Source organism: Osmerus eperlanus, chromosome 9, assembly GCF_963692335.1.
Source record: "Osmerus eperlanus chromosome 9, fOsmEpe2.1, whole genome shotgun sequence".
NCBI classification, from domain to species: Eukaryota; Metazoa; Chordata; class Actinopteri; order Osmeriformes; family Osmeridae; genus Osmerus; species Osmerus eperlanus.
The window spans coordinates 3,328,794-3,354,261 of NC_085026.1; the positions used below are offsets into that span (position 1 = coordinate 3,328,794).

Below are 25,468 nucleotides of genomic sequence, written 5' to 3' on the forward strand. Positions count from 1 at the left end.
ATGCGGGCATCGATCCCGCTACTTCTCGCATGCTAAGCGAGCGCTCTACCATGTACAGAGTGTCTCGGGCCCGTTAGCTCAGTTGGTCAGAGCGTGGTGCTAATAACGCCAAGGTCGTGGGTTCGATCCCCATACGGGCCAACCAGCCCTTCTTTGGAGATCTTTTCCATCGCTTTATCTAGTCTGTGGCAAGGCTTTGAAATGCTACTGACTGGGTTTGAAGCGTCTGCCCAAATAGCTCGGTTGGGAGAGAGTCAGACTGAGGATCTCAGGGTCCCTGGTTTGAGCCTCGGTTTTGGTAAACCCGTGGCGTTTGCAAAATACAGTCTACTCAAGGAAGTGGTCAACGGGTCATTTTCAAAAAGCTCACGCCAAAACACTGCAGACCACTGACTGGTCAGAGAGGATTGCGACACTGGACGTACTGCACAAACCTGTCTTATTGAAATAGCCGAGCTACTGAACAAACAAGCCACCAGCACAGCAGCGCCGTGGACCGGTAGGCCGTGGCTTTCCTCCACGGGGCTATTGGATGAAATGTCAACCCGCAAAGCGCCCCTTGTCTATTGAGGAGCTGGAGACGTTCCTGTGCTTGCTGTCAAAAAGGCGCGAGTAGAGTGGGGTGTGTCGCGATGAAGATGACGACCGGCTGCATGGAGGGGGCGCTATCTGCGTTGGAAGACGGACTGCAGAACGTGCAGCGGAGCGGTACTCAAGAGGCAAACTGCCGAAAGACGAAAAAGGGATTGGAGAATGCGGGCATTGATCCCGCTACTTCTCGCATGCTAAGCGAGCGCTCTACCATGTACAGAGTGTCTCGGGCCCGTTAGCTCAGTTGGTCAGAGCGTGGTGCTAATAACGCCAAGGTCGTGGGTTCGATCCCCATACGGGCCAACCAGCCCTTCTTTGGAGATCTTTTCCATCGCTTTATCTAGTCTGTGGCAAGGCTTTGAAATGCTACTGACTGGGTTTGAAGCGTCTGCCCAAATAGCTCGGTTGGGAGAGAGTCAGACTGAGGATCTCAGGGTCCCTGGTTTGAGCCTCGGTTTTGGTAAACCCGTGGCGTTTGCAAAATACAGTCTACTCAAGGAAGTGGTCAACGGGTCATTTTCAAAAAGCTCACGCCAAAACACTGCAGACCACTGACTGGTCAGAGAGGATTGCGACACTGGACGTACTGCACAAACCTGTCTTATTGAAATAGCCGAGCTACTGAACAAACAAGCCACCAGCACAGCAGCGCCGTGGACCGGTAGGCCGTGGCTTTCCTCCACGGGGCTATTGGATGAAATGTCAACCCGCAAAGCGCCCCTTGTCTATTGAGGAGCTGGAGACGTTCCTGTGCTTGCTGTCAAAAAGGCGCGAGTAGAGTGGTGTGTGTCGCGATGAAGATGACCACCGGCTGCATGGAGGGGGCGCTATCTGCGTTGGAAGACGGACTGCAGAACGTGCAGCGGAGCGGTACTCAAGAGGCAAACTGCCGAAAGACGAAAAAGGGATTGGAGAATGCGGGCATCGATCCCGCTACTTCTCGCATGCTAAGCGAGCGCTCTACCATGTACAGAGTGTCTCGGGCCCGTTAGCTCAGTTGGTCAGAGCGTGGTGCTAATAACGCCAAGGTCGTGGGTTCGATCCCCATACGGGCCAACCAGCCCTTCTTTGGAGATCTTTTCCATCGCTTTATCTAGTCTGTGGCAAGGCTTTGAAATGCTACTGACTGGGTTTGAAGCGTCTGCCCAAATAGCTCGGTTGGGAGAGAGTCAGACTGAGGATCTCAGGGTCCCTGGTTTGAGCCTCGGTTTTGGTAAACCCGTGGCGTTTGCAAAATACAGTCTACTCAAGGAAGTGGTCAACGGGTCATTTTCAAAAAGCTCACGCCAAAACACTGCAGACCACTGACTGGTCAGAGAGGATTGCGACACTGGACGTACTGCACAAACCTGTCTTATTGAAATAGCCGAGCTACTGAACAAACAAGCCACCAGCACAGCAGCGCCGTGGACCGGTAGGCCGTGGCTTTCCTCCACGGGGCTATTGGATGAAATGTCAACCCGCAAAGCGCCCCTTGTCTATTGAGGAGCTGGAGACGTTCCTGTGCTTGCTGTCAAAAAGGCGCGAGTAGAGTGGTGTGTGTCGCGATGAAGATGACCACCGGCTGCATGGAGGGGGCGCTATCTGCGTTGGAAGACGGACTGCAGAACGTGCAGCGGAGCGGTACTCAAGAGGCAAACTGCCGAAAGACGAAAAAGGGATTGGAGAATGCGGGCATCGATCCCGCTACTTCTCGCATGCTAAGCGAGCGCTCTACCATGTACAGAGTGTCTCGGGCCCGTTAGCTCAGTTGGTCAGAGCGTGGTGCTAATAACGCCAAGGTCGTGGGTTCGATCCCCATACGGGCCAACCAGCCCTTCTTTGGAGATCTTTTCCATCGCTTTATCTAGTCTGTGGCAAGGCTTTGAAATGCTACTGACTGGGTTTGAAGCGTCTGCCCAAATAGCTCGGTTGGGAGAGAGTCAGACTGAGGATCTCAGGGTCCCTGGTTTGAGCCTCGGTTTTGGTAAACCCGTGGCGTTTGCAAAATACAGTCTACTCAAGGAAGTGGTCAACGGGTCATTTTCAAAAAGCTCACGCCAAAACACTGCAGACCACTGACTGGTCAGAGAGGATTGCGACACTGGACGTACTGCACAAACCTGTCTTATTGAAATAGCCGAGCTACTGAACAAACAAGCCACCAGCACAGCAGCGCCGTGGACCGGTAGGCCGTGGCTTTCCTCCACGGGGCTATTGGATGAAATGTCAACCCGCAAAGCGCCCCTTGTCTATTGAGGAGCTGGAGACGTTCCTGTGCTTGCTGTCAAAAAGGCGCGAGTAGAGTGGGGTGTGTCGCGATGAAGATGACGACCGGCTGCATGGAGGGGGCGCTATCTGCGTTGGAAGACGGACTGCAGAACGTGCAGCGGAGCGGTACTCAAGAGGCAAACTGCCGAAAGACGAAAAAGGGATTGGAGAATGCGGGCATCGATCCCGCTACTTCTCGCATGCTAAGCGAGCGCTCTACCATGTACAGAGTGTCTCGGGCCCGTTAGCTCAGTTGGTCAGAGCGTGGTGCTAATAACGCCAAGGTCGTGGGTTCGATCCCCATACGGGCCAACCAGCCCTTCTTTGGAGATCTTTTCCATCGCTTTATCTAGTCTGTGGCAAGGCTTTGAAATGCTACTGACTGGGTTTGAAGCGTCTGCCCAAATAGCTCGGTTGGGAGAGAGTCAGACTGAGGATCTCAGGGTCCCTGGTTTGAGCCTCGGTTTTGGTAAACCCGTGGCGTTTGCAAAATACAGTCTACTCAAGGAAGTGGTCAACGGGTCATTTTCAAAAAGCTCACGCCAAAACACTGCAGACCACTGACTGGTCAGAGAGGATTGCGACACTGGACGTACTGCACAAACCTGTCTTATTGAAATAGCCGAGCTACTGAACAAACAAGCCACCAGCACAGCAGCGCCGTGGACCGGTAGGCCGTGGCTTTCCTCCACGGGGCTATTGGATGAAATGTCAACCCGCAAAGCGCCCCTTGTCTATTGAGGAGCTGGAGACGTTCCTGTGCTTGCTGTCAAAAAGGCGCGAGTAGAGTGGGGTGTGTCGCGATGAAGATGACGACCGGCTGCATGGAGGGGGCGCTATCTGCGTTGGAAGACGGACTGCAGAACGTGCAGCGGAGCGGTACTCAAGAGGCAAACTGCCGAAAGACGAAAAAGGGATTGGAGAATGCGGGCATCGATCCCGCTACTTCTCGCATGCTAAGCGAGCGCTCTACCATGTACAGAGTGTCTCGGGCCCGTTAGCTCAGTTGGTCAGAGCGTGGTGCTAATAACGCCAAGGTCGTGGGTTCGATCCCCATACGGGCCAACCAGCCCTTCTTTGGAGATCTTTTCCATCGCTTTATCTAGTCTGTGGCAAGGCTTTGAAATGCTACTGACTGGGTTTGAAGCGTCTGCCCAAATAGCTCGGTTGGGAGAGAGTCAGACTGAGGATCTCAGGGTCCCTGGTTTGAGCCTCGGTTTTGGTAAACCCGTGGCGTTTGCAAAATACAGTCTACTCAAGGAAGTGGTCAACGGGTCATTTTCAAAAAGCTCACGCCAAAACACTGCAGACCACTGACTGGTCAGAGAGGATTGCGACACTGGACGTACTGCACAAACCTGTCTTATTGAAATAGCCGAGCTACTGAACAAACAAGCCACCAGCACAGCAGCGCCGTGGACCGGTAGGCCGTGGCTTTCCTCCACGGGGCTATTGGATGAAATGTCAACCCGCAAAGCGCCCCTTGTCTATTGAGGAGCTGGAGACGTTCCTGTGCTTGCTGTCAAAAAGGCGCGAGTAGAGTGGGGTGTGTCGCGATGAAGATGACGACCGGCTGCATGGAGGGGGCGCTATCTGCGTTGGAAGACGGACTGCAGAACGTGCAGCGGAGCGGTACTCAAGAGGCAAACTGCCGAAAGACGAAAAAGGGATTGGAGAATGCGGGCATCGATCCCGCTACTTCTCGCATGCTAAGCGAGCGCTCTACCATGTACAGAGTGTCTCGGGCCCGTTAGCTCAGTTGGTCAGAGCGTGGTGCTAATAACGCCAAGGTCGTGGGTTCGATCCCCATACGGGCCAACCAGCCCTTCTTTGGAGATCTTTTCCATCGCTTTATCTAGTCTGTGGCAAGGCTTTGAAATGCTACTGACTGGGTTTGAAGCGTCTGCCCAAATAGCTCGGTTGGCAGAGAGTCAGACTGAGGATCTCAGGGTCCCTGGTTTGAGCCTCGGTTTTGGTAAACCCGTGGCGTTTGCAAAATACAGTCTACTCAAGGAAGTGGTCAACGGGTCATTTTCAAAAAGCTCACGCCAAAACACTGCAGACCACTGACTGGTCAGAGAGGATTGCGACACTGGACGTACTGCACAAACCTGTCTTATTGAAATAGCCGAGCTACTGAACAAACAAGCCACCAGCACAGCAGCGCCGTGGACCGGTAGGCCGTGGCTTTCCTCCACGGGGCTATTGGATGAAATGTCAACCCGCAAAGCGCCCCTTGTCTATTGAGGAGCTGGAGACGTTCCTGTGCTTGCTGTCAAAAAGGCGCGAGTAGAGTGGGGTGTGTCGCGATGAAGATGACGACCGGCTGCATGGAGGGGGCGCTATCTGCGTTGGAAGACGGACTGCAGAACGTGCAGCGGAGCGGTACTCAAGAGGCAAACTGCCGAAAGACGAAAAAGGGATTGGAGAATGCGGGCATCGATCCCGCTACTTCTCGCATGCTAAGCGAGCGCTCTACCATGTACAGAGTGTCTCGGGCCCGTTAGCTCAGTTGGTCAGAGCGTGGTGCTAATAACGCCAAGGTCGTGGGTTCGATCCCCATACGGGCCAACCAGCCCTTCTTTGGAGATCTTTTCCATCGCTTTATCTAGTCTGTGGCAAGGCTTTGAAATGCTACTGACTGGGTTTGAAGCGTCTGCCCAAATAGCTCGGTTGGGAGAGAGTCAGACTGAGGATCTCAGGGTCCCTGGTTTGAGCCTCGGTTTTGGTAAACCCGTGGCGTTTGCAAAATACAGTCTACTCAAGGAAGTGGTCAACGGGTCATTTTCAAAAAGCTCACGCCAAAACACTGCAGACCACTGACTGGTCAGAGAGGATTGCGACACTGGACGTACTGCACAAACCTGTCTTATTGAAATAGCCGAGCTACTGAACAAACAAGCCACCAGCACAGCAGCGCCGTGGACCGGTAGGCCGTGGCTTTCCTCCACGGGGCTATTGGATGAAATGTCAACCCGCAAAGCGCCCCTTGTCTATTGAGGAGCTGGAGACGTTCCTGTGCTTGCTGTCAAAAAGGCGCGAGTAGAGTGGGGTGTGTCGCGATGAAGATGACGACCGGCTGCATGGAGGGGGCGCTATCTGCGTTGGAAGACGGACTGCAGAACGTGCAGCGGAGCGGTACTCAAGAGGCAAACTGCCGAAAGACGAAAAAGGGATTGGAGAATGCGGGCATCGATCCCGCTACTTCTCGCATGCTAAGCGAGCGCTCTACCATGTACAGAGTGTCTCGGGCCCGTTAGCTCAGTTGGTCAGAGCGTGGTGCTAATAACGCCAAGGTCGTGGGTTCGATCCCCATACGGGCCAACCAGCCCTTCTTTGGAGATCTTTTCCATCGCTTTATCTAGTCTGTGGCAAGGCTTTGAAATGCTACTGACTGGGTTTGAAGCGTCTGCCCAAATAGCTCGGTTGGCAGAGAGTCAGACTGAGGATCTCAGGGTCCCTGGTTTGAGCCTCGGTTTTGGTAAACCCGTGGCGTTTGCAAAATACAGTCTACTCAAGGAAGTGGTCAACGGGTCATTTTCAAAAAGCTCACGCCAAAACACTGCAGACCACTGACTGGTCAGAGAGGATTGCGACACTGGACGTACTGCACAAACCTGTCTTATTGAAATAGCCGAGCTACTGAACAAACAAGCCACCAGCACAGCAGCGCCGTGGACCGGTAGGCCGTGGCTTTCCTCCACGGGGCTATTGGATGAAATGTCAACCCGCAAAGCGCCCCTTGTCTATTGAGGAGCTGGAGACGTTCCTGTGCTTGCTGTCAAAAAGGCGCGAGTAGAGTGGGGTGTGTCGCGATGAAGATGACGACCGGCTGCATGGAGGGGGCGCTATCTGCGTTGGAAGACGGACTGCAGAACGTGCAGCGGAGCGGTACTCAAGAGGCAAACTGCCGAAAGACGAAAAAGGGATTGGAGAATGCGGGCATCGATCCCGCTACTTCTCGCATGCTAAGCGAGCGCTCTACCATGTACAGAGTGTCTCGGGCCCGTTAGCTCAGTTGGTCAGAGCGTGGTGCTAATAACGCCAAGGTCGTGGGTTCGATCCCCATACGGGCCAACCAGCCCTTCTTTGGAGATCTTTTCCATCGCTTTATCTAGTCTGTGGCAAGGCTTTGAAATGCTACTGACTGGGTTTGAAGCGTCTGCCCAAATAGCTCGGTTGGGAGAGAGTCAGACTGAGGATCTCAGGGTCCCTGGTTTGAGCCTCGGTTTTGGTAAACCCGTGGCGTTTGCAAAATACAGTCTACTCAAGGAAGTGGTCAACGGGTCATTTTCAAAAAGCTCACGCCAAAACACTGCAGACCACTGACTGGTCAGAGAGGATTGCGACACTGGACGTACTGCACAAACCTGTCTTATTGAAATAGCCGAGCTACTGAACAAACAAGCCACCAGCACAGCAGCGCCGTGGACCGGTAGGCCGTGGCTTTCCTCCACGGGGCTATTGGATGAAATGTCAACCCGCAAAGCGCCCCTTGTCTATTGAGGAGCTGGAGACGTTCCTGTGCTTGCTGTCAAAAAGGCGCGAGTAGAGTGGGGTGTGTCGCGATGAAGATGACGACCGGCTGCATGGAGGGGGCGCTATCTGCGTTGGAAGACGGACTGCAGAACGTGCAGCGGAGCGGTACTCAAGAGGCAAACTGCCGAAAGACGAAAAAGGGATTGGAGAATGCGGGCATCGATCCCGCTACTTCTCGCATGCTAAGCGAGCGCTCTACCATGTACAGAGTGTCTCGGGCCCGTTAGCTCAGTTGGTCAGAGCGTGGTGCTAATAACGCCAAGGTCGTGGGTTCGATCCCCATACGGGCCAACCAGCCCTTCTTTGGAGATCTTTTCCATCGCTTTATCTAGTCTGTGGCAAGGCTTTGAAATGCTACTGACTGGGTTTGAAGCGTCTGCCCAAATAGCTCGGTTGGGAGAGAGTCAGACTGAGGATCTCAGGGTCCCTGGTTTGAGCCTCGGTTTTGGTAAACCCGTGGCGTTTGCAAAATACAGTCTACTCAAGGAAGTGGTCAACGGGTCATTTTCAAAAAGCTCACGCCAAAACACTGCAGACCACTGACTGGTCAGAGAGGATTGCGACACTGGACGTACTGCACAAACCTGTCTTATTGAAATAGCCGAGCTACTGAACAAACAAGCCACCAGCACAGCAGCGCCGTGGACCGGTAGGCCGTGGCTTTCCTCCACGGGGCTATTGGATGAAATGTCAACCCGCAAAGCGCCCCTTGTCTATTGAGGAGCTGGAGACGTTCCTGTGCTTGCTGTCAAAAAGGCGCGAGTAGAGTGGGGTGTGTCGCGATGAAGATGACGACCGGCTGCATGGAGGGGGCGCTATCTGCGTTGGAAGACGGACTGCAGAACGTGCAGCGGAGCGGTACTCAAGAGGCAAACTGCCGAAAGACGAAAAAGGGATTGGAGAATGCGGGCATCGATCCCGCTACTTCTCGCATGCTAAGCGAGCGCTCTACCATGTACAGAGTGTCTCGGGCCCGTTAGCTCAGTTGGTCAGAGCGTGGTGCTAATAACGCCAAGGTCGTGGGTTCGATCCCCATACGGGCCAACCAGCCCTTCTTTGGAGATCTTTTCCATCGCTTTATCTAGTCTGTGGCAAGGCTTTGAAATGCTACTGACTGGGTTTGAAGCGTCTGCCCAAATAGCTCGGTTGGCAGAGAGTCAGACTGAGGATCTCAGGGTCCCTGGTTTGAGCCTCGGTTTTGGTAAACCCGTGGCGTTTGCAAAATACAGTCTACTCAAGGAAGTGGTCAACGGGTCATTTTCAAAAAGCTCACGCCAAAACACTGCAGACCACTGACTGGTCAGAGAGGATTGCGACACTGGACGTACTGCACAAACCTGTCTTATTGAAATAGCCGAGCTACTGAACAAACAAGCCACCAGCACAGCAGCGCCGTGGACCGGTAGGCCGTGGCTTTCCTCCACGGGGCTATTGGATGAAATGTCAACCCGCAAAGCGCCCCTTGTCTATTGAGGAGCTGGAGACGTTCCTGTGCTTGCTGTCAAAAAGGCGCGAGTAGAGTGGGGTGTGTCGCGATGAAGATGACGACCGGCTGCATGGAGGGGGCGCTATCTGCGTTGGAAGACGGACTGCAGAACGTGCAGCGGAGCGGTACTCAAGAGGCAAACTGCCGAAAGACGAAAAAGGGATTGGAGAATGCGGGCATCGATCCCGCTACTTCTCGCATGCTAAGCGAGCGCTCTACCATGTACAGAGTGTCTCGGGCCCGTTAGCTCAGTTGGTCAGAGCGTGGTGCTAATAACGCCAAGGTCGTGGGTTCGATCCCCATACGGGCCAACCAGCCCTTCTTTGGAGATCTTTTCCATCGCTTTATCTAGTCTGTGGCAAGGCTTTGAAATGCTACTGACTGGGTTTGAAGCGTCTGCCCAAATAGCTCGGTTGGGAGAGAGTCAGACTGAGGATCTCAGGGTCCCTGGTTTGAGCCTCGGTTTTGGTAAACCCGTGGCGTTTGCAAAATACAGTCTACTCAAGGAAGTGGTCAACGGGTCATTTTCAAAAAGCTCACGCCAAAACACTGCAGACCACTGACTGGTCAGAGAGGATTGCGACACTGGACGTACTGCACAAACCTGTCTTATTGAAATAGCCGAGCTACTGAACAAACAAGCCACCAGCACAGCAGCGCCGTGGACCGGTAGGCCGTGGCTTTCCTCCACGGGGCTATTGGATGAAATGTCAACCCGCAAAGCGCCCCTTGTCTATTGAGGAGCTGGAGACGTTCCTGTGCTTGCTGTCAAAAAGGCGCGAGTAGAGTGGTGTGTGTCGCGATGAAGATGACGACCGGCTGCATGGAGGGGGCGCTATCTGCGTTGGAAGACGGACTGCAGAACGTGCAGCGGAGCGGTACTCAAGAGGCAAACTGCCGAAAGACGAAAAAGGGATTGGAGAATGCGGGCATCGATCCCGCTACTTCTCGCATGCTAAGCGAGCGCTCTACCATGTACAGAGTGTCTCGGGCCCGTTAGCTCAGTTGGTCAGAGCGTGGTGCTAATAACGCCAAGGTCGTGGGTTCGATCCCCATACGGGCCAACCAGCCCTTCTTTGGAGATCTTTTCCATCGCTTTATCTAGTCTGTGGCAAGGCTTTGAAATGCTACTGACTGGGTTTGAAGCGTCTGCCCAAATAGCTCGGTTGGCAGAGAGTCAGACTGAGGATCTCAGGGTCCCTGGTTTGAGCCTCGGTTTTGGTAAACCCGTGGCGTTTGCAAAATACAGTCTACTCAAGGAAGTGGTCAACGGGTCATTTTCAAAAAGCTCACGCCAAAACACTGCAGACCACTGACTGGTCAGAGAGGATTGCGACACTGGACGTACTGCACAAACCTGTCTTATTGAAATAGCCGAGCTACTGAACAAACAAGCCACCAGCACAGCAGCGCCGTGGACCGGTAGGCCGTGGCTTTCCTCCACGGGGCTATTGGATGAAATGTCAACCCGCAAAGCGCCCCTTGTCTATTGAGGAGCTGGAGACGTTCCTGTGCTTGCTGTCAAAAAGGCGCGAGTAGAGTGGGGTGTGTCGCGATGAAGATGACGACCGGCTGCATGGAGGGGGCGCTATCTGCGTTGGAAGACGGACTGCAGAACGTGCAGCGGAGCGGTACTCAAGAGGCAAACTGCCGAAAGACGAAAAAGGGATTGGAGAATGCGGGCATCGATCCCGCTACTTCTCGCATGCTAAGCGAGCGCTCTACCATGTACAGAGTGTCTCGGGCCCGTTAGCTCAGTTGGTCAGAGCGTGGTGCTAATAACGCCAAGGTCGTGGGTTCGATCCCCATACGGGCCAACCAGCCCTTCTTTGGAGATCTTTTCCATCGCTTTATCTAGTCTGTGGCAAGGCTTTGAAATGCTACTGACTGGGTTTGAAGCGTCTGCCCAAATAGCTCGGTTGGGAGAGAGTCAGACTGAGGATCTCAGGGTCCCTGGTTTGAGCCTCGGTTTTGGTAAACCCGTGGCGTTTGCAAAATACAGTCTACTCAAGGAAGTGGTCAACGGGTCATTTTCAAAAAGCTCACGCCAAAACACTGCAGACCACTGACTGGTCAGAGAGGATTGCGACACTGGACGTACTGCACAAACCTGTCTTATTGAAATAGCCGAGCTACTGAACAAACAAGCCACCAGCACAGCAGCGCCGTGGACCGGTAGGCCGTGGCTTTCCTCCACGGGGCTATTGGATGAAATGTCAACCCGCAAAGCGCCCCTTGTCTATTGAGGAGCTGGAGACGTTCCTGTGCTTGCTGTCAAAAAGGCGCGAGTAGAGTGGGGTGTGTCGCGATGAAGATGACGACCGGCTGCATGGAGGGGGCGCTATCTGCGTTGGAAGACGGACTGCAGAACGTGCAGCGGAGCGGTACTCAAGAGGCAAACTGCCGAAAGACGAAAAAGGGATTGGAGAATGCGGGCATCGATCCCGCTACTTCTCGCATGCTAAGCGAGCGCTCTACCATGTACAGAGTGTCTCGGGCCCGTTAGCTCAGTTGGTCAGAGCGTGGTGCTAATAACGCCAAGGTCGTGGGTTCGATCCCCATACGGGCCAACCAGCCCTTCTTTGGAGATCTTTTCCATCGCTTTATCTAGTCTGTGGCAAGGCTTTGAAATGCTACTGACTGGGTTTGAAGCGTCTGCCCAAATAGCTCGGTTGGGAGAGAGTCAGACTGAGGATCTCAGGGTCCCTGGTTTGAGCCTCGGTTTTGGTAAACCCGTGGCGTTTGCAAAATACAGTCTACTCAAGGAAGTGGTCAACGGGTCATTTTCAAAAAGCTCACGCCAAAACACTGCAGACCACTGACTGGTCAGAGAGGATTGCGACACTGGACGTACTGCACAAACCTGTCTTATTGAAATAGCCGAGCTACTGAACAAACAAGCCACCAGCACAGCAGCGCCGTGGACCGGTAGGCCGTGGCTTTCCTCCACGGGGCTATTGGATGAAATGTCAACCCGCAAAGCGCCCCTTGTCTATTGAGGAGCTGGAGACGTTCCTGTGCTTGCTGTCAAAAAGGCGCGAGTAGAGTGGGGTGTGTCGCGATGAAGATGACGACCGGCTGCATGGAGGGGGCGCTATCTGCGTTGGAAGACGGACTGCAGAACGTGCAGCGGAGCGGTACTCAAGAGGCAAACTGCCGAAAGACGAAAAAGGGATTGGAGAATGCGGGCATCGATCCCGCTACTTCTCGCATGCTAAGCGAGCGCTCTACCATGTACAGAGTGTCTCGGGCCCGTTAGCTCAGTTGGTCAGAGCGTGGTGCTAATAACGCCAAGGTCGTGGGTTCGATCCCCATACGGGCCAACCAGCCCTTCTTTGGAGATCTTTTCCATCGCTTTATCTAGTCTGTGGCAAGGCTTTGAAATGCTACTGACTGGGTTTGAAGCGTCTGCCCAAATAGCTCGGTTGGGAGAGAGTCAGACTGAGGATCTCAGGGTCCCTGGTTTGAGCCTCGGTTTTGGTAAACCCGTGGCGTTTGCAAAATACAGTCTACTCAAGGAAGTGGTCAACGGGTCATTTTCAAAAAGCTCACGCCAAAACACTGCAGACCACTGACTGGTCAGAGAGGATTGCGACACTGGACGTACTGCACAAACCTGTCTTATTGAAATAGCCGAGCTACTGAACAAACAAGCCACCAGCACAGCAGCGCCGTGGACCGGTAGGCCGTGGCTTTCCTCCACGGGGCTATTGGATGAAATGTCAACCCGCAAAGCGCCCCTTGTCTATTGAGGAGCTGGAGACGTTCCTGTGCTTGCTGTCAAAAAGGCGCGAGTAGAGTGGGGTGTGTCGCGATGAAGATGACGACCGGCTGCATGGAGGGGGCGCTATCTGCGTTGGAAGACGGACTGCAGAACGTGCAGCGGAGCGGTACTCAAGAGGCAAACTGCCGAAAGACGAAAAAGGGATTGGAGAATGCGGGCATCGATCCCGCTACTTCTCGCATGCTAAGCGAGCGCTCTACCATGTACAGAGTGTCTCGGGCCCGTTAGCTCAGTTGGTCAGAGCGTGGTGCTAATAACGCCAAGGTCGTGGGTTCGATCCCCATACGGGCCAACCAGCCCTTCTTTGGAGATCTTTTCCATCGCTTTATCTAGTCTGTGGCAAGGCTTTGAAATGCTACTGACTGGGTTTGAAGCGTCTGCCCAAATAGCTCGGTTGGGAGAGAGTCAGACTGAGGATCTCAGGGTCCCTGGTTTGAGCCTCGGTTTTGGTAAACCCGTGGCGTTTGCAAAATACAGTCTACTCAAGGAAGTGGTCAACGGGTCATTTTCAAAAAGCTCACGCCAAAACACTGCAGACCACTGACTGGTCAGAGAGGATTGCGACACTGGACGTACTGCACAAACCTGTCTTATTGAAATAGCCGAGCTACTGAACAAACAAGCCACCAGCACAGCAGCGCCGTGGACCGGTAGGCCGTGGCTTTCCTCCACGGGGCTATTGGATGAAATGTCAACCCGCAAAGCGCCCCTTGTCTATTGAGGAGCTGGAGACGTTCCTGTGCTTGCTGTCAAAAAGGCGCGAGTAGAGTGGGGTGTGTCGCGATGAAGATGACGACCGGCTGCATGGAGGGGGCGCTATCTGCGTTGGAAGACGGACTGCAGAACGTGCAGCGGAGCGGTACTCAAGAGGCAAACTGCCGAAAGACGAAAAAGGGATTGGAGAATGCGGGCATCGATCCCGCTACTTCTCGCATGCTAAGCGAGCGCTCTACCATGTACAGAGTGTCTCGGGCCCGTTAGCTCAGTTGGTCAGAGCGTGGTGCTAATAACGCCAAGGTCGTGGGTTCGATCCCCATACGGGCCAACCAGCCCTTCTTTGGAGATCTTTTCCATCGCTTTATCTAGTCTGTGGCAAGGCTTTGAAATGCTACTGACTGGGTTTGAAGCGTCTGCCCAAATAGCTCGGTTGGGAGAGAGTCAGACTGAGGATCTCAGGGTCCCTGGTTTGAGCCTCGGTTTTGGTAAACCCGTGGCGTTTGCAAAATACAGTCTACTCAAGGAAGTGGTCAACGGGTCATTTTCAAAAAGCTCACGCCAAAACACTGCAGACCACTGACTGGTCAGAGAGGATTGCGACACTGGACGTACTGCACAAACCTGTCTTATTGAAATAGCCGAGCTACTGAACAAACAAGCCACCAGCACAGCAGCGCCGTGGACCGGTAGGCCGTGGCTTTCCTCCACGGGGCTATTGGATGAAATGTCAACCCGCAAAGCGCCCCTTGTCTATTGAGGAGCTGGAGACGTTCCTGTGCTTGCTGTCAAAAAGGCGCGAGTAGAGTGGGGTGTGTCGCGATGAAGATGACGACCGGCTGCATGGAGGGGGCGCTATCTGCGTTGGAAGACGGACTGCAGAACGTGCAGCGGAGCGGTACTCAAGAGGCAAACTGCCGAAAGACGAAAAAGGGATTGGAGAATGCGGGCATCGATCCCGCTACTTCTCGCATGCTAAGCGAGCGCTCTACCATGTACAGAGTGTCTCGGGCCCGTTAGCTCAGTTGGTCAGAGCGTGGTGCTAATAACGCCAAGGTCGTGGGTTCGATCCCCATACGGGCCAACCAGCCCTTCTTTGGAGATCTTTTCCATCGCTTTATCTAGTCTGTGGCAAGGCTTTGAAATGCTACTGACTGGATTTGAAGCGTCTGCCCAAATAGCTCGGTTGGGAGAGAGTCAGACTGAGGATCTCAGGGTCCCTGGTTTGAGCCTCGGTTTTGGTAAACCCGTGGCGTTTGCAAAATACAGTCTACTCAAGGAAGTGGTCAACGGGTCATTTTCAAAAAGCTCACGCCAAAACACTGCAGACCACTGACTGGTCAGAGAGGATTGCGACACTGGACGTACTGCACAAACCTGTCTTATTGAAATAGCCGAGCTACTGAACAAACAAGCCACCAGCACAGCAGCGCCGTGGACCGGTAGGCCGTGGCTTTCCTCCACGGGGCTATTGGATGAAATGTCAACCCGCAAAGCGCCCCTTGTCTATTGAGGAGCTGGAGACGTTCCTGGGCTTGCTGTCAAAAAGGCGCGAGTAGAGTGGGGTGTGTCGCGATGAAGATGACGACCGGCTGCATGGAGGGGGCGCTATCTGCGTTGGAAGACGGACTGCAGAACGTGCAGCGGAGCGGTACTCAAGAGGCAAACTGCCGAAAGACGAAAAAGGGATTGGAGAATGCGGGCATCGATCCCGCTACTTCTCGCATGCTAAGCGAGCGCTCTACCATGTACAGAGTGTCTCGGGCCCGTTAGCTCAGTTGGTCAGAGCGTGGTGCTAATAACGCCAAGGTCGTGGGTTCGATCCCCATACGGGCCAACCAGCCCTTCTTTGGAGATCTTTTCCATCGCTTTATCTAGTCTGTGGCAAGGCTTTGAAATGCTACTGACTGGATTTGAAGCGTCTGCCCAAATAGCTCGGTTGGGAGAGAGTCAGACTGAGGATCTCAGGGTCCCTGGTTTGAGCCTCGGTTTTGGTAAACCCGTGGCGTTTGCAAAATACAGTCTACTCAAGGAAGTGGTCAACGGGTCATTTTCAAAAAGCTCACGCCAAAACACTGCAGACCACTGACTGGTCAGAGAGGATTGCGACACTGGACGTACTGCACAAACCTGTCTTATTGAAATAGCCGAGCTACTGAACAAACAAGCCACCAGCACAGCAGCGCCGTGGACCGGTAGGCCGTGGCTTTCCTCCACGGGGCTATTGGATGAAATGTCAACCCGCAAAGCGCCCCTTGTCTATTGAGGAGCTGGAGACGTTCCTGTGCTTGCTGTCAAAAAGGCGCGAGTAGAGTGGGGTGTGTCGCGATGAAGATGACGACCGGCTGCATGGAGGGGGCGCTATCTGCGTTGGAAGACGGACTGCAGAACGTGCAGCGGAGCGGTACTCAAGAGGCAAACTGCCGAAAGACGAAAAAGGGATTGGAGAATGCGGGCATCGATCCCGCTACTTCTCGCATGCTAAGCGAGCGCTCTACCATGTACAGAGTGTCTCGGGCCCGTTAGCTCAGTTGGTCAGAGCGTGGTGCTAATAACGCCAAGGTCGTGGGTTCGATCCCCATACGGGCCAACCAGCCCTTCTTTGGAGATCTTTTCCATCGCTTTATCTAGTCTGTGGCAAGGCTTTGAAATGCTACTGACTGGGTTTGAAGCGTCTGCCCAAATAGCTCGGTTGGGAGAGAGTCAGACTGAGGATCTCAGGGTCCCTGGTTTGAGCCTCGGTTTTGGTAAACCCGTGGCGTTTGCAAAATACAGTCTACTCAAGGAAGTGGTCAACGGGTCATTTTCAAAAAGCTCACGCCAAAACACTGCAGACCACTGACTGGTCAGAGAGGATTGCGACACTGGACGTACTGCACAAACCTGTCTTATTGAAATAGCCGAGCTACTGAACAAACAAGCCACCAGCACAGCAGCGCCGTGGACCGGTAGGCCGTGGCTTTCCTCCACGGGGCTATTGGATGAAATGTCAACCCGCAAAGCGCCCCTTGTCTATTGAGGAGCTGGAGACGTTCCTGTGCTTGCTGTCAAAAAGGCGCGAGTAGAGTGGGGTGTGTCGCGATGAAGATGACGACCGGCTGCATGGAGGGGGCGCTATCTGCGTTGGAAGACGGACTGCAGAACGTGCAGCGGAGCGGTACTCAAGAGGCAAACTGCCGAAAGACGAAAAAGGGATTGGAGAATGCGGGCATCGATCCCGCTACTTCTCGCATGCTAAGCGAGCGCTCTACCATGTACAGAGTGTCTCGGGCCCGTTAGCTCAGTTGGTCAGAGCGTGGTGCTAATAACGCCAAGGTCGTGGGTTCGATCCCCATACGGGCCAACCAGCCCTTCTTTGGAGATCTTTTCCATCGCTTTATCTAGTCTGTGGCAAGGCTTTGAAATGCTACTGACTGGATTTGAAGCGTCTGCCCAAATAGCTCGGTTGGGAGAGAGTCAGACTGAGGATCTCAGGGTCCCTGGTTTGAGCCTCGGTTTTGGTAAACCCGTGGCGTTTGCAAAATACAGTCTACTCAAGGAAGTGGTCAACGGGTCATTTTCAAAAAGCTCACGCCAAAACACTGCAGACCACTGACTGGTCAGAGAGGATTGCGACACTGGACGTACTGCACAAACCTGTCTTATTGAAATAGCCGAGCTACTGAACAAACAAGCCACCAGCACAGCAGCGCCGTGGACCGGTAGGCCGTGGCTTTCCTCCACGGGGCTATTGGATGAAATGTCAACCCGCAAAGCGCCCCTTGTCTATTGAGGAGCTGGAGACGTTCCTGGGCTTGCTGTCAAAAAGGCGCGAGTAGAGTGGGGTGTGTCGCGATGAAGATGACGACCGGCTGCATGGAGGGGGCGCTATCTGCGTTGGAAGACGGACTGCAGAACGTGCAGCGGAGCGGTACTCAAGAGGCAAACTGCCGAAAGACGAAAAAGGGATTGGAGAATGCGGGCATCGATCCCGCTACTTCTCGCATGCTAAGCGAGCGCTCTACCATGTACAGAGTGTCTCGGGCCCGTTAGCTCAGTTGGTCAGAGCGTGGTGCTAATAACGCCAAGGTCGTGGGTTCGATCCCCATACGGGCCAACCAGCCCTTCTTTGGAGATCTTTTCCATCGCTTTATCTAGTCTGTGGCAAGGCTTTGAAATGCTACTGACTGGATTTGAAGCGTCTGCCCAAATAGCTCGGTTGGGAGAGAGTCAGACTGAGGATCTCAGGGTCCCTGGTTTGAGCCTCGGTTTTGGTAAACCCGTGGCGTTTGCAAAATACAGTCTACTCAAGGAAGTGGTCAACGGGTCATTTTCAAAAAGCTCACGCCAAAACACTGCAGACCACTGACTGGTCAGAGAGGATTGCGACACTGGACGTACTGCACAAACCTGTCTTATTGAAATAGCCGAGCTACTGAACAAACAAGCCACCAGCACAGCAGCGCCGTGGACCGGTAGGCCGTGGCTTTCCTCCACGGGGCTATTGGATGAAATGTCAACCCGCAAAGCGCCCCTTGTCTATTGAGGAGCTGGAGACGTTCCTGTGCTTGCTGTCAAAAAGGCGCGAGTAGAGTGGGGTGTGTCGCGATGAAGATGACGACCGGCTGCATGGAGGGGGCGCTATCTGCGTTGGAAGACGGACTGCAGAACGTGCAGCGGAGCGGTACTCAAGAGGCAAACTGCCGAAAGACGAAAAAGGGATTGGAGAATGCGGGCATCGATCCCGCTACTTCTCGCATGCTAAGCGAGCGCTCTACCATGTACAGAGTGTCTCGGGCCCGTTAGCTCAGTTGGTCAGAGCGTGGTGCTAATAACGCCAAGGTCGTGGGTTCGATCCCCATACGGGCCAACCAGCCCTTCTTTGGAGATCTTTTCCATCGCTTTATCTAGTCTGTGGCAAGGCTTTGAAATGCTACTGACTGGGTTTGAAGCGTCTGCCCAAATAGCTCGGTTGGGAGAGAGTCAGACTGAGGATCTCAGGGTCCCTGGTTTGAGCCTCGGTTTTGGTAAACCCGTGGCGTTTGCAAAATACAGTCTACTCAAGGAAGTGGTCAACGGGTCATTTTCAAAAAGCTCACGCCAAAACACTGCAGACCACTGACTGGTCAGAGAGGATTGCGACACTGGACGTACTGCACAAACCTGTCTTATTGAAATAGCCGAGCTACTGAACAAACAAGCCACCAGCACAGCAGCGCCGTGGACCGGTAGGCCGTGGCTTTCCTCCACGGGGCTATTGGATGAAATGTCAACCCGCAAAGCGCCCCTTGTCTATTGAGGAGCTGGAGACGTTCCTGTGCTTGCTGTCAAAAAGGCGCGAGTAGAGTGGGGTGTGTCGCGATGAAGATGACCACCGGCTGCATGGAGGGGGCGCTATCTGCGTTGGAAGACGGACTGCAGAACGTGCAGCGGAGCGGTACTCAAGAGGCAAACTGCCGAAAGACGAAAAAGGGATTGGAGAATGCGGGCATCGATCCCGCTACTTCTCGCATGCTAAGCGAGCGCTCTACCATGTACAGAGTGTCTCGGGCCCGTTAGCTCAGTTGGTCAGAGCGTGGTGCTAATAACGCCAAGGTCGTGGGTTCGATCCCCATACGGGCCAACCAGCCCTTCTTTGGAGATCTTTTCCATCGCTTTATCTAGTCTGTGGCAAGGCTTTGAAATGCTACTGACTGGGTTTGAAGCGTCTGCCCAAATAGCTCGGTTGGGAGAGAGTCAGACTGAGGATCTCAGGGTCCCTGGTTTGAGCCTCGGTTTTGGTAAACCCGTGGCGTTTGCAAAATACAGTCTACTCAAGGAAGTGGTCAACGGGTCATTTTCAAAAAGCTCACGCCAAAACACTGCAGACCACTGACTGGTCAGAGAGGATTGCGACACTGGACGTACTGCACAAACCTGTCTTATTGAAATAGCCGAGCTACTGAACAAACAAGCCACCAGCACAGCAGCGCCGTGGACCGGTAGGCCGTGGCTTTCCTCCACGGGGCTATTGGATGAAATGTCAACCCGCAAAGCGCCCCTTGTCTATTGAGGAGCTGGAGACGTTCCTGGGCTTGCTGTCAAAAAGGCGCGAGTAGAGTGGGGTGTGTCGCGATGAAGATGACGACCGGCTGCATGGAGGGGGCGCTATCTGCGTTGGAAGACGGACTGCAGAACGTGCAGCGGAGCGGTACTCAAGAGGCAAACTGCCGAAAGACGAAAAAGGGATTGGAGAATGCGGGCATCGATCCCGCTACTTCTCGCATGCTAAGCGAGCGCTCTACCATGTACAGAGTGTCTCGGGCCCGTTAGCTCAGTTGGTCAGAGCGTGGTGCTAATAACGCCAAGGTCGTGGGTTCGATCCCCATACGGGCCAACCAGCCCTTCTTTGGAGATCTTTTCCATCGCTTTATCTAGTCTGTGGCAAGGCTTTGAAATGCTACTGACTGGGTTTGAAGCGTCTGCCCAAATAGCTCGGTTGGGAGAGAGTCAGACTGAGGATCTCAGGGTCCCTGGTTTGAGCCTCGGTTTTGGTAAACCCGTGGCGTTTGCAAAATACAGTCTACTCAAGGAAGTGGTCAACGGGTCATTTTCAAAAAGCTCACGCCAAAACACTGCAGACCACTGACTGGTCAGAGAGGATTGCGACACTGGACGTACTGCACAAACCTGTCTTATTGAAATAGCCGAGCTACTGAACAAACAAGCCACCAGCACAGCAGCGCCGTGGACCGGTAGGCCGTGGCTTTCCTCCACGGGGCTATTGGATGAAATGTCAACCCGCAAAGCGCCCCTTGTCTATTGAGGAGCTGGAGACGTTCCTGTGCTTGCTGTCAAAAAGGCGCGAGTAGAGTGGTGTGTGTCGCGATGAAGATGACCACCGGCTGCATGGAGGGGGCGCTATCTGCGTTGGAAGACGGACTGCAGAACGTGCAGCGGAGCGGTACTCAAGAGGCAAACTGCCGAAAGACGAAAAAGGGATTGGAGAATGCGGGCATCGATCCCGCTACTTCTCGCATGCTAAGCGAGCGCTCTACCATGTACAGAGTGTCTCGGGCCCGTTAGCTCAGTTGGTCAGAGCGTGGTGCTAATAACGCCAAGGTCGTGGGTTCGATCCCCATACGGGCCAACCAGCCCTTCTTTGGAGATCTTTTCCATCGCTTTATCTAGTCTGTGGCAAGGCTTTGAAATGCTACTGACTGGGTTTGAAGCGTCTGCCCAAATAGCTCGGTTGGGAGAGAGTCAGACTGAGGATCTCAGGGTCCCTGGTTTGAGCCTCGGTTTTGGTAAACCCGTGGCGTTTGCAAAATACAGTCTACTCAAGGAAGTGGTCAACGGGTCATTTTCAAAAAGCTCACGCCAAAACACTGCAGACCACTGACTGGTCAGAGAGGATTGCGACACTGGACGTACTGCACAAACCTGTCTTATTGAAATAGCCGAGCTACTGAACAAACAAGCCACCAGCACAGCAGCGCCGTGGACCGGTAGGCCGTGGCTTTCCTCCACGGGGCTATTGGATGAAATGTCAACCCGCAAAGCGCCCCTTGTCTATTGAGGAGCTGGAGACGTTCCTGTGCTTGCTGTCAAAAAGGCGCGAGTAGAGTGGGGTGTGTCGCGATGAAGATGACGACCGGCTGCATGGAGGGGGCGCTATCTGCGTTGGAAGACGGACTGCAGAACGTGCAGCGGAGCGGTACTCAAGAGGCAAACTGCCGAAAGACGAAAAAGGGATTGGAGAATGCGGGCATCGATCCCGCTACTTCTCGCATGCTAAGCGAGCGCTCTACCATGTACAGAGTGTCTCGGGCCCGTTAGCTCAGTTGGTCAGAGCGTGGTGCTAATAACGCCAAGGTCGTGGGTTCGATCCCCATACGGGCCAACCAGCCCTTCTTTGGAGATCTTTTCCATCGCTGTATCTAGTCTGTGGCAAGGCTTTGAAATGCTACTGACTGGGTTTGAAGCGTCTGCCCAAATAGCTCGGTTGGGAGAGAGTCAGACTGAGGATCTCAGGGTCCCTGGTTTGAGCCTCGGTTTTGGTAAACCCGTGGCGTTTGCAAAATACAGTCTACTCAAGGAAGTGGTCAACGGGTCATTTTCAAAAAGCTCACGCCAAAACACTGCAGACCACTGACTGGTCAGAGAGGATTGCGACACTGGACGTACTGCACAAACCTGTCTTATTGAAATAGCCGAGCTACTGAACAAACAAGCCACCAGCACAGCAGCGCCGTGGACCGGTAGGCCGTGGCTTTCCTCCACGGGGCTATTGGATGAAATGTCAACCCGCAAAGCGCCCCTTGTCTATTGAGGAGCTGGAGACGTTCCTGTGCTTGCTGTCAAAAAGGCGCGAGTAGAGTGGGGTGTGTCGCGATGAAGATGACGACCGGCTGCATGGAGGGGGCGCTATCTGCGTTGGAAGACGGACTGCAGAACGTGCAGCGGAGCGGTACTCAAGAGGCAAACTGCCGAAAGACGAAAAAGGGATTGGAGAATGCGGGCATCGATCCCGCTACTTCTCGCATGCTAAGCGAGCGCTCTACCATGTACAGAGTGTCTCGGGCCCGTTAGCTCAGTTGGTCAGAGCGTGGTGCTAATAACGCCAAGGTCGTGGGTTCGATCCCCATACGGGCCAACCAGCCCTTCTTTGGAGATCTTTTCCATCGCTTTATCTAGTCTGTGGCAAGGCTTTGAAATGCTACTGACTGGGTTTGAAGCGTCTGCCCAAATAGCTCGGTTGGGAGAGAGTCAGACTGAGGATCTCAGGGTCCCTGGTTTGAGCCTCGGTTTTGGTAAACCCGTGGCGTTTGCAAAATACAGTCTACTCAAGGAAGTGGTCAACGGGTCATTTTCAAAAAGCTCACGCCAAAACACTGCAGACCACTGACTGGTCAGAGAGGATTGCGACACTGGACGTACTGCACAAACCTGTCTTATTGAAATAGCCGAGCTACTGAACAAACAAGCCACCAGCACAGCAGCGCCGTGGACCGGTAGGCCGTGGCTTTCCTCCACGGGGCTATTGGATGAAATGTCAACCCGCAAAGCGCCCCTTGTCTATTGAGGAGCTGGAGACGTTCCTGTGCTTGCTGTCAAAAAGGCGCGAGTAGAGTGGGGTGTGTCGCGATGAAGATGACGACCGGCTGCATGGAGGGGGCGCTATCTGCGTTGGAAGACGGACTGCAGAACGTGCAGCGGAGCGGTACTCAAGAGGCAAACTGCCGAAAGACGAAAAAGGGATTGGAGAATGCGGGCATCGATCCCGCTACTTCTCGCATGCTAAGCGAGCGCTCTACCATGTACAGAGTGTCTCGGGCCCGTAAGCTCAGTTGGTCAGAGCGTGGTGCTAATAACGCCAAGGTCGTGGGTTCGATCCCCATACGGGCCAACCAGCCCTTCTTTGGAGATCTTTTCCATCGCTTTATCTAGTCTGTGGCAAGGCTTTGAAATGCTACTGACTGGGTTTGAAGCGTCTGCCCAAATAGCTCGGTTGGGAGAGAGTCAGACTGAGGATCTCAGGGTCCCTGGTTTGAGCCTCGGTTTTGGTAAACCCGTGGCGTTTGCAAAATACAGTCTACTCAAGGAAGTGGTCAACGGGTCATTTTCAAAAAGCTCACGCCAAAACACTGCAGACCACTGACTGGTCAGAGAGGATTGCGACACTGGACGTACTGCACAAACCTGTCTTATTGAAATAGCCGAGCTACTGAACAAACAAGCCACCAGCACAGCAGCGCCGTGGACCGGTAGGCCGTGGCTTTCCTCCACGGGGCTATTGGATGAAATGTCAACCCGCAAAGCGCCCCTTGTCTATTGAGGAGCTGGAGACGTTCCTGTGCTTGCTGTCAAAAAGGCGCGAGTAGAGTGGGGTGTGTCGCGATGAAGATGACGACCGGCTGCATGGAGGGGGCGCTATCTGCGTTGGAAGACGGACTGCAGAACGTGCAGCGGAGCGGTACTCAAGAGGCAAACTGCCGAAAGACGAAAAAGGGATTGGAGAATGCGGGCATCGATCCCGCTACTTCTCGCATGCTAAGCGAGCGCTCTACCATGTACAGAGTGTCTCGGGCCCGTTAGCTCAGTTGGTCAGAGCGTGGTGCTAATAACGCCAAGGTCGTGGGTTCGATCCCCATACGGGCCAACCAGCCCTTCTTTGGAGATCTTTTCCATCGCTTTATCTAGTCTGTGGCAAGGCTTTGAAATGCTACTGACTGGGTTTGAAGCGTCTGCCCAAATAGCTCGGTTGGGAGAGAGTCAGACTGAGGATCTCAGGGTCCCTGGTTTGAGCCTCGGTTTTGGTAAACCCGTGGCGTTTGCAAAATACAGTCTACTCAAGGAAGTGGTCAACGGGTCATTTTCAAAAAGCTCACGCCAAAACACTGCAGACCACTGACTGGTCAGAGAGGATTGCGACACTGGACGTACTGCACAAACCTGTCTTATTGAAATAGCCGAGCTACTGAACAAACAAGCCACCAGCACAGCAGCGCCGTGGACCGGTAGGCCGTGGCTTTCCTCCACGGGGCTATTGGATGAAATGTCAACCCGCAAAGCGCCCCTTGTCTATTGAGGAGCTGGAGACGTTCCTGTGCTTGCTGTCAAAAAGGCGCGAGTAGAGTGGGGTGTGTCGCGATGAAGATGACGACCGGCTGCATGGAGGGGGCGCTATCTGCGTTGGAAGACGGACTGCAGAACGTGCAGCGGAGCGGTACTCAAGAGGCAAACTGCCGAAAGACGAAAAAGGGATTGGAGAATGCGGGCATCGATCCCGCTACTTCTCGCATGCTAAGTGAGCGCTCTACCATGTACAGAGTGTCTCGGGCCCGTTAGCTCAGTTGGTCAGAGCGTGGTGCTAATAACGCCAAGGTCGTGGGTTCGATCCCCATACGGGCCAACCAGCCCTTCTTTGGAGATCTTTTCCATCGCTTTATCTAGTCTGTGGCAAGGCTTTGAAATGCTACTGACTGGGTTTGAAGCGTCTGCCCAAATAGCTCGGTTGGGAGAGAGTCAGACTGAGGATCTCAGGGTCCCTGGTTTGAGCCTCGGTTTTGGTAAACCCGTGGCGTTTGCAAAATACAGTCTACTCAAGGAAGTGGTCAACGGGTCATTTTCAAAAAGCTCACGCCAAAACACTGCAGACCACTGACTGGTCAGAGAGGATTGCGACACTGGACGTACTGCACAAACCTGTCTTATTGAAATAGCCGAGCTACTGAACAAACAAGCCACCAGCACAGCAGCGCCGTGGACCGGTAGGCCGTGGCTTTCCTCCACGGGGCTATTGGATGAAATGTCAACCCGCAAAGCGCCCCTTGTCTATTGAGGAGCTGGAGACGTTCCTGTGCTTGCTGTCAAAAAGGCGCGAGTAGAGTGGGGTGTGTCGCGATGAAGATGACGACCGGCTGCATGGAGGGGGCGCTATCTGCGTTGGAAGACGGACTGCAGAACGTGCAGCGGAGCGGTACTCAAGAGGCAAACTGCCGAAAGACGAAAAAGGGATTGGAGAATGCGGGCATCGATCCCGCTACTTCTCGCATGCTAAGCGAGCGCTCTACCATGTACAGAGTGTCTCGGGCCCGTTAGCTCAGTTGGTCAGAGCGTGGTGCTAATAACGCCAAGGTCGTGGGTTCGATCCCCATACGGGCCAACCAGCCCTTCTTTGGAGATCTTTTCCATCGCTTTATCTAGTCTGTGGCAAGGCTTTGAAATGCTACTGACTGGGTTTGAAGCGTCTGCCCAAATAGCTCGGTTGGGAGAGAGTCAGACTGAGGATCTCAGGGTCCCTGGTTTGAGCCTCGGTTTTGGTAAACCCGTGGCGTTTGCAAAATACAGTCTACTCAAGGAAGTGGTCAACGGGTCATTTTCAAAAAGCTCACGCCAAAACACTGCAGACCACTGACTGGTCAGAGAGGATTGCGACACTGGACGTACTGCACAAACCTGTCTTATTGAAATAGCCGAGCTACTGAACAAACAAGCCACCAGCACAGCAGCGCCGTGGACCGGTAGGCCGTGGCTTTCCTCCACGGGGCTATTGGATGAAATGTCAACCCGCAAAGCGCCCCTTGTCTATTGAGGAGCTGGAGACGTTCCTGTGCTTGCTGTCAAAAAGGCGCGAGTAGAGT

The 25,468-nt window shown here is 53.9% G+C and overlaps 34 non-coding genes across 34 annotated transcripts; all 34 read left to right on the forward strand.

Moving 5' to 3' along the window:
- The first annotated feature begins 67 nt into the window (after nucleotides 1-67).
- Nucleotides 68-141, forward strand: trnai-aau (transfer RNA isoleucine (anticodon AAU)). Its single transcript has one exon. It is a non-coding gene; the product is annotated as a tRNA-Ile (tRNA).
- A 679-nt stretch (nucleotides 142-820) lies between these two features.
- Nucleotides 821-894, forward strand: trnai-aau (transfer RNA isoleucine (anticodon AAU)). The gene has a single exon. It is a non-coding gene; the product is annotated as a tRNA-Ile (tRNA).
- Nucleotides 895-1,573: 679 nt separating this feature from the next.
- Nucleotides 1,574-1,647, forward strand: trnai-aau (transfer RNA isoleucine (anticodon AAU)). The gene has a single exon. It is a non-coding gene; the product is annotated as a tRNA-Ile (tRNA).
- Nucleotides 1,648-2,326: 679 nt separating this feature from the next.
- On the forward strand, nucleotides 2,327-2,400 carry trnai-aau (transfer RNA isoleucine (anticodon AAU)). The gene has a single exon. It is a non-coding gene; the product is annotated as a tRNA-Ile (tRNA).
- Nucleotides 2,401-3,079: 679 nt separating this feature from the next.
- On the forward strand, nucleotides 3,080-3,153 carry trnai-aau (transfer RNA isoleucine (anticodon AAU)). The gene has a single exon. It is a non-coding gene; the product is annotated as a tRNA-Ile (tRNA).
- A 679-nt stretch (nucleotides 3,154-3,832) lies between these two features.
- On the forward strand, nucleotides 3,833-3,906 carry trnai-aau (transfer RNA isoleucine (anticodon AAU)). The gene has a single exon. It is a non-coding gene; the product is annotated as a tRNA-Ile (tRNA).
- Nucleotides 3,907-4,585: 679 nt separating this feature from the next.
- Nucleotides 4,586-4,659, forward strand: trnai-aau (transfer RNA isoleucine (anticodon AAU)). The gene has a single exon. It is a non-coding gene; the product is annotated as a tRNA-Ile (tRNA).
- A 679-nt stretch (nucleotides 4,660-5,338) lies between these two features.
- trnai-aau (transfer RNA isoleucine (anticodon AAU)) lies at nucleotides 5,339-5,412 on the forward strand. Its single transcript has one exon. It is a non-coding gene; the product is annotated as a tRNA-Ile (tRNA).
- A 679-nt stretch (nucleotides 5,413-6,091) lies between these two features.
- Nucleotides 6,092-6,165, forward strand: trnai-aau (transfer RNA isoleucine (anticodon AAU)). Its single transcript has one exon. It is a non-coding gene; the product is annotated as a tRNA-Ile (tRNA).
- Nucleotides 6,166-6,844: 679 nt separating this feature from the next.
- trnai-aau (transfer RNA isoleucine (anticodon AAU)) lies at nucleotides 6,845-6,918 on the forward strand. Its single transcript has one exon. It is a non-coding gene; the product is annotated as a tRNA-Ile (tRNA).
- A 679-nt stretch (nucleotides 6,919-7,597) lies between these two features.
- trnai-aau (transfer RNA isoleucine (anticodon AAU)) lies at nucleotides 7,598-7,671 on the forward strand. Its single transcript has one exon. It is a non-coding gene; the product is annotated as a tRNA-Ile (tRNA).
- Nucleotides 7,672-8,350: 679 nt separating this feature from the next.
- Nucleotides 8,351-8,424, forward strand: trnai-aau (transfer RNA isoleucine (anticodon AAU)). The gene has a single exon. It is a non-coding gene; the product is annotated as a tRNA-Ile (tRNA).
- A 679-nt stretch (nucleotides 8,425-9,103) lies between these two features.
- On the forward strand, nucleotides 9,104-9,177 carry trnai-aau (transfer RNA isoleucine (anticodon AAU)). Its single transcript has one exon. It is a non-coding gene; the product is annotated as a tRNA-Ile (tRNA).
- A 679-nt stretch (nucleotides 9,178-9,856) lies between these two features.
- On the forward strand, nucleotides 9,857-9,930 carry trnai-aau (transfer RNA isoleucine (anticodon AAU)). The gene has a single exon. It is a non-coding gene; the product is annotated as a tRNA-Ile (tRNA).
- Nucleotides 9,931-10,609: 679 nt separating this feature from the next.
- trnai-aau (transfer RNA isoleucine (anticodon AAU)) lies at nucleotides 10,610-10,683 on the forward strand. Its single transcript has one exon. It is a non-coding gene; the product is annotated as a tRNA-Ile (tRNA).
- Nucleotides 10,684-11,362: 679 nt separating this feature from the next.
- On the forward strand, nucleotides 11,363-11,436 carry trnai-aau (transfer RNA isoleucine (anticodon AAU)). Its single transcript has one exon. It is a non-coding gene; the product is annotated as a tRNA-Ile (tRNA).
- A 679-nt stretch (nucleotides 11,437-12,115) lies between these two features.
- On the forward strand, nucleotides 12,116-12,189 carry trnai-aau (transfer RNA isoleucine (anticodon AAU)). Its single transcript has one exon. It is a non-coding gene; the product is annotated as a tRNA-Ile (tRNA).
- A 679-nt stretch (nucleotides 12,190-12,868) lies between these two features.
- trnai-aau (transfer RNA isoleucine (anticodon AAU)) lies at nucleotides 12,869-12,942 on the forward strand. The gene has a single exon. It is a non-coding gene; the product is annotated as a tRNA-Ile (tRNA).
- A 679-nt stretch (nucleotides 12,943-13,621) lies between these two features.
- Nucleotides 13,622-13,695, forward strand: trnai-aau (transfer RNA isoleucine (anticodon AAU)). Its single transcript has one exon. It is a non-coding gene; the product is annotated as a tRNA-Ile (tRNA).
- Nucleotides 13,696-14,374: 679 nt separating this feature from the next.
- trnai-aau (transfer RNA isoleucine (anticodon AAU)) lies at nucleotides 14,375-14,448 on the forward strand. Its single transcript has one exon. It is a non-coding gene; the product is annotated as a tRNA-Ile (tRNA).
- A 679-nt stretch (nucleotides 14,449-15,127) lies between these two features.
- trnai-aau (transfer RNA isoleucine (anticodon AAU)) lies at nucleotides 15,128-15,201 on the forward strand. Its single transcript has one exon. It is a non-coding gene; the product is annotated as a tRNA-Ile (tRNA).
- Nucleotides 15,202-15,880: 679 nt separating this feature from the next.
- trnai-aau (transfer RNA isoleucine (anticodon AAU)) lies at nucleotides 15,881-15,954 on the forward strand. The gene has a single exon. It is a non-coding gene; the product is annotated as a tRNA-Ile (tRNA).
- A 679-nt stretch (nucleotides 15,955-16,633) lies between these two features.
- On the forward strand, nucleotides 16,634-16,707 carry trnai-aau (transfer RNA isoleucine (anticodon AAU)). The gene has a single exon. It is a non-coding gene; the product is annotated as a tRNA-Ile (tRNA).
- Nucleotides 16,708-17,386: 679 nt separating this feature from the next.
- trnai-aau (transfer RNA isoleucine (anticodon AAU)) lies at nucleotides 17,387-17,460 on the forward strand. Its single transcript has one exon. It is a non-coding gene; the product is annotated as a tRNA-Ile (tRNA).
- Nucleotides 17,461-18,139: 679 nt separating this feature from the next.
- trnai-aau (transfer RNA isoleucine (anticodon AAU)) lies at nucleotides 18,140-18,213 on the forward strand. The gene has a single exon. It is a non-coding gene; the product is annotated as a tRNA-Ile (tRNA).
- A 679-nt stretch (nucleotides 18,214-18,892) lies between these two features.
- trnai-aau (transfer RNA isoleucine (anticodon AAU)) lies at nucleotides 18,893-18,966 on the forward strand. Its single transcript has one exon. It is a non-coding gene; the product is annotated as a tRNA-Ile (tRNA).
- Nucleotides 18,967-19,645: 679 nt separating this feature from the next.
- trnai-aau (transfer RNA isoleucine (anticodon AAU)) lies at nucleotides 19,646-19,719 on the forward strand. Its single transcript has one exon. It is a non-coding gene; the product is annotated as a tRNA-Ile (tRNA).
- Nucleotides 19,720-20,398: 679 nt separating this feature from the next.
- On the forward strand, nucleotides 20,399-20,472 carry trnai-aau (transfer RNA isoleucine (anticodon AAU)). Its single transcript has one exon. It is a non-coding gene; the product is annotated as a tRNA-Ile (tRNA).
- A 679-nt stretch (nucleotides 20,473-21,151) lies between these two features.
- On the forward strand, nucleotides 21,152-21,225 carry trnai-aau (transfer RNA isoleucine (anticodon AAU)). Its single transcript has one exon. It is a non-coding gene; the product is annotated as a tRNA-Ile (tRNA).
- A 679-nt stretch (nucleotides 21,226-21,904) lies between these two features.
- On the forward strand, nucleotides 21,905-21,978 carry trnai-aau (transfer RNA isoleucine (anticodon AAU)). The gene has a single exon. It is a non-coding gene; the product is annotated as a tRNA-Ile (tRNA).
- A 679-nt stretch (nucleotides 21,979-22,657) lies between these two features.
- Nucleotides 22,658-22,731, forward strand: trnai-aau (transfer RNA isoleucine (anticodon AAU)). Its single transcript has one exon. It is a non-coding gene; the product is annotated as a tRNA-Ile (tRNA).
- A 679-nt stretch (nucleotides 22,732-23,410) lies between these two features.
- On the forward strand, nucleotides 23,411-23,484 carry trnai-aau (transfer RNA isoleucine (anticodon AAU)). Its single transcript has one exon. It is a non-coding gene; the product is annotated as a tRNA-Ile (tRNA).
- A 679-nt stretch (nucleotides 23,485-24,163) lies between these two features.
- Nucleotides 24,164-24,237, forward strand: trnai-aau (transfer RNA isoleucine (anticodon AAU)). Its single transcript has one exon. It is a non-coding gene; the product is annotated as a tRNA-Ile (tRNA).
- A 679-nt stretch (nucleotides 24,238-24,916) lies between these two features.
- Nucleotides 24,917-24,990, forward strand: trnai-aau (transfer RNA isoleucine (anticodon AAU)). The gene has a single exon. It is a non-coding gene; the product is annotated as a tRNA-Ile (tRNA).
- The last annotated feature ends 478 nt before the right edge of the window (nucleotides 24,991-25,468 follow it).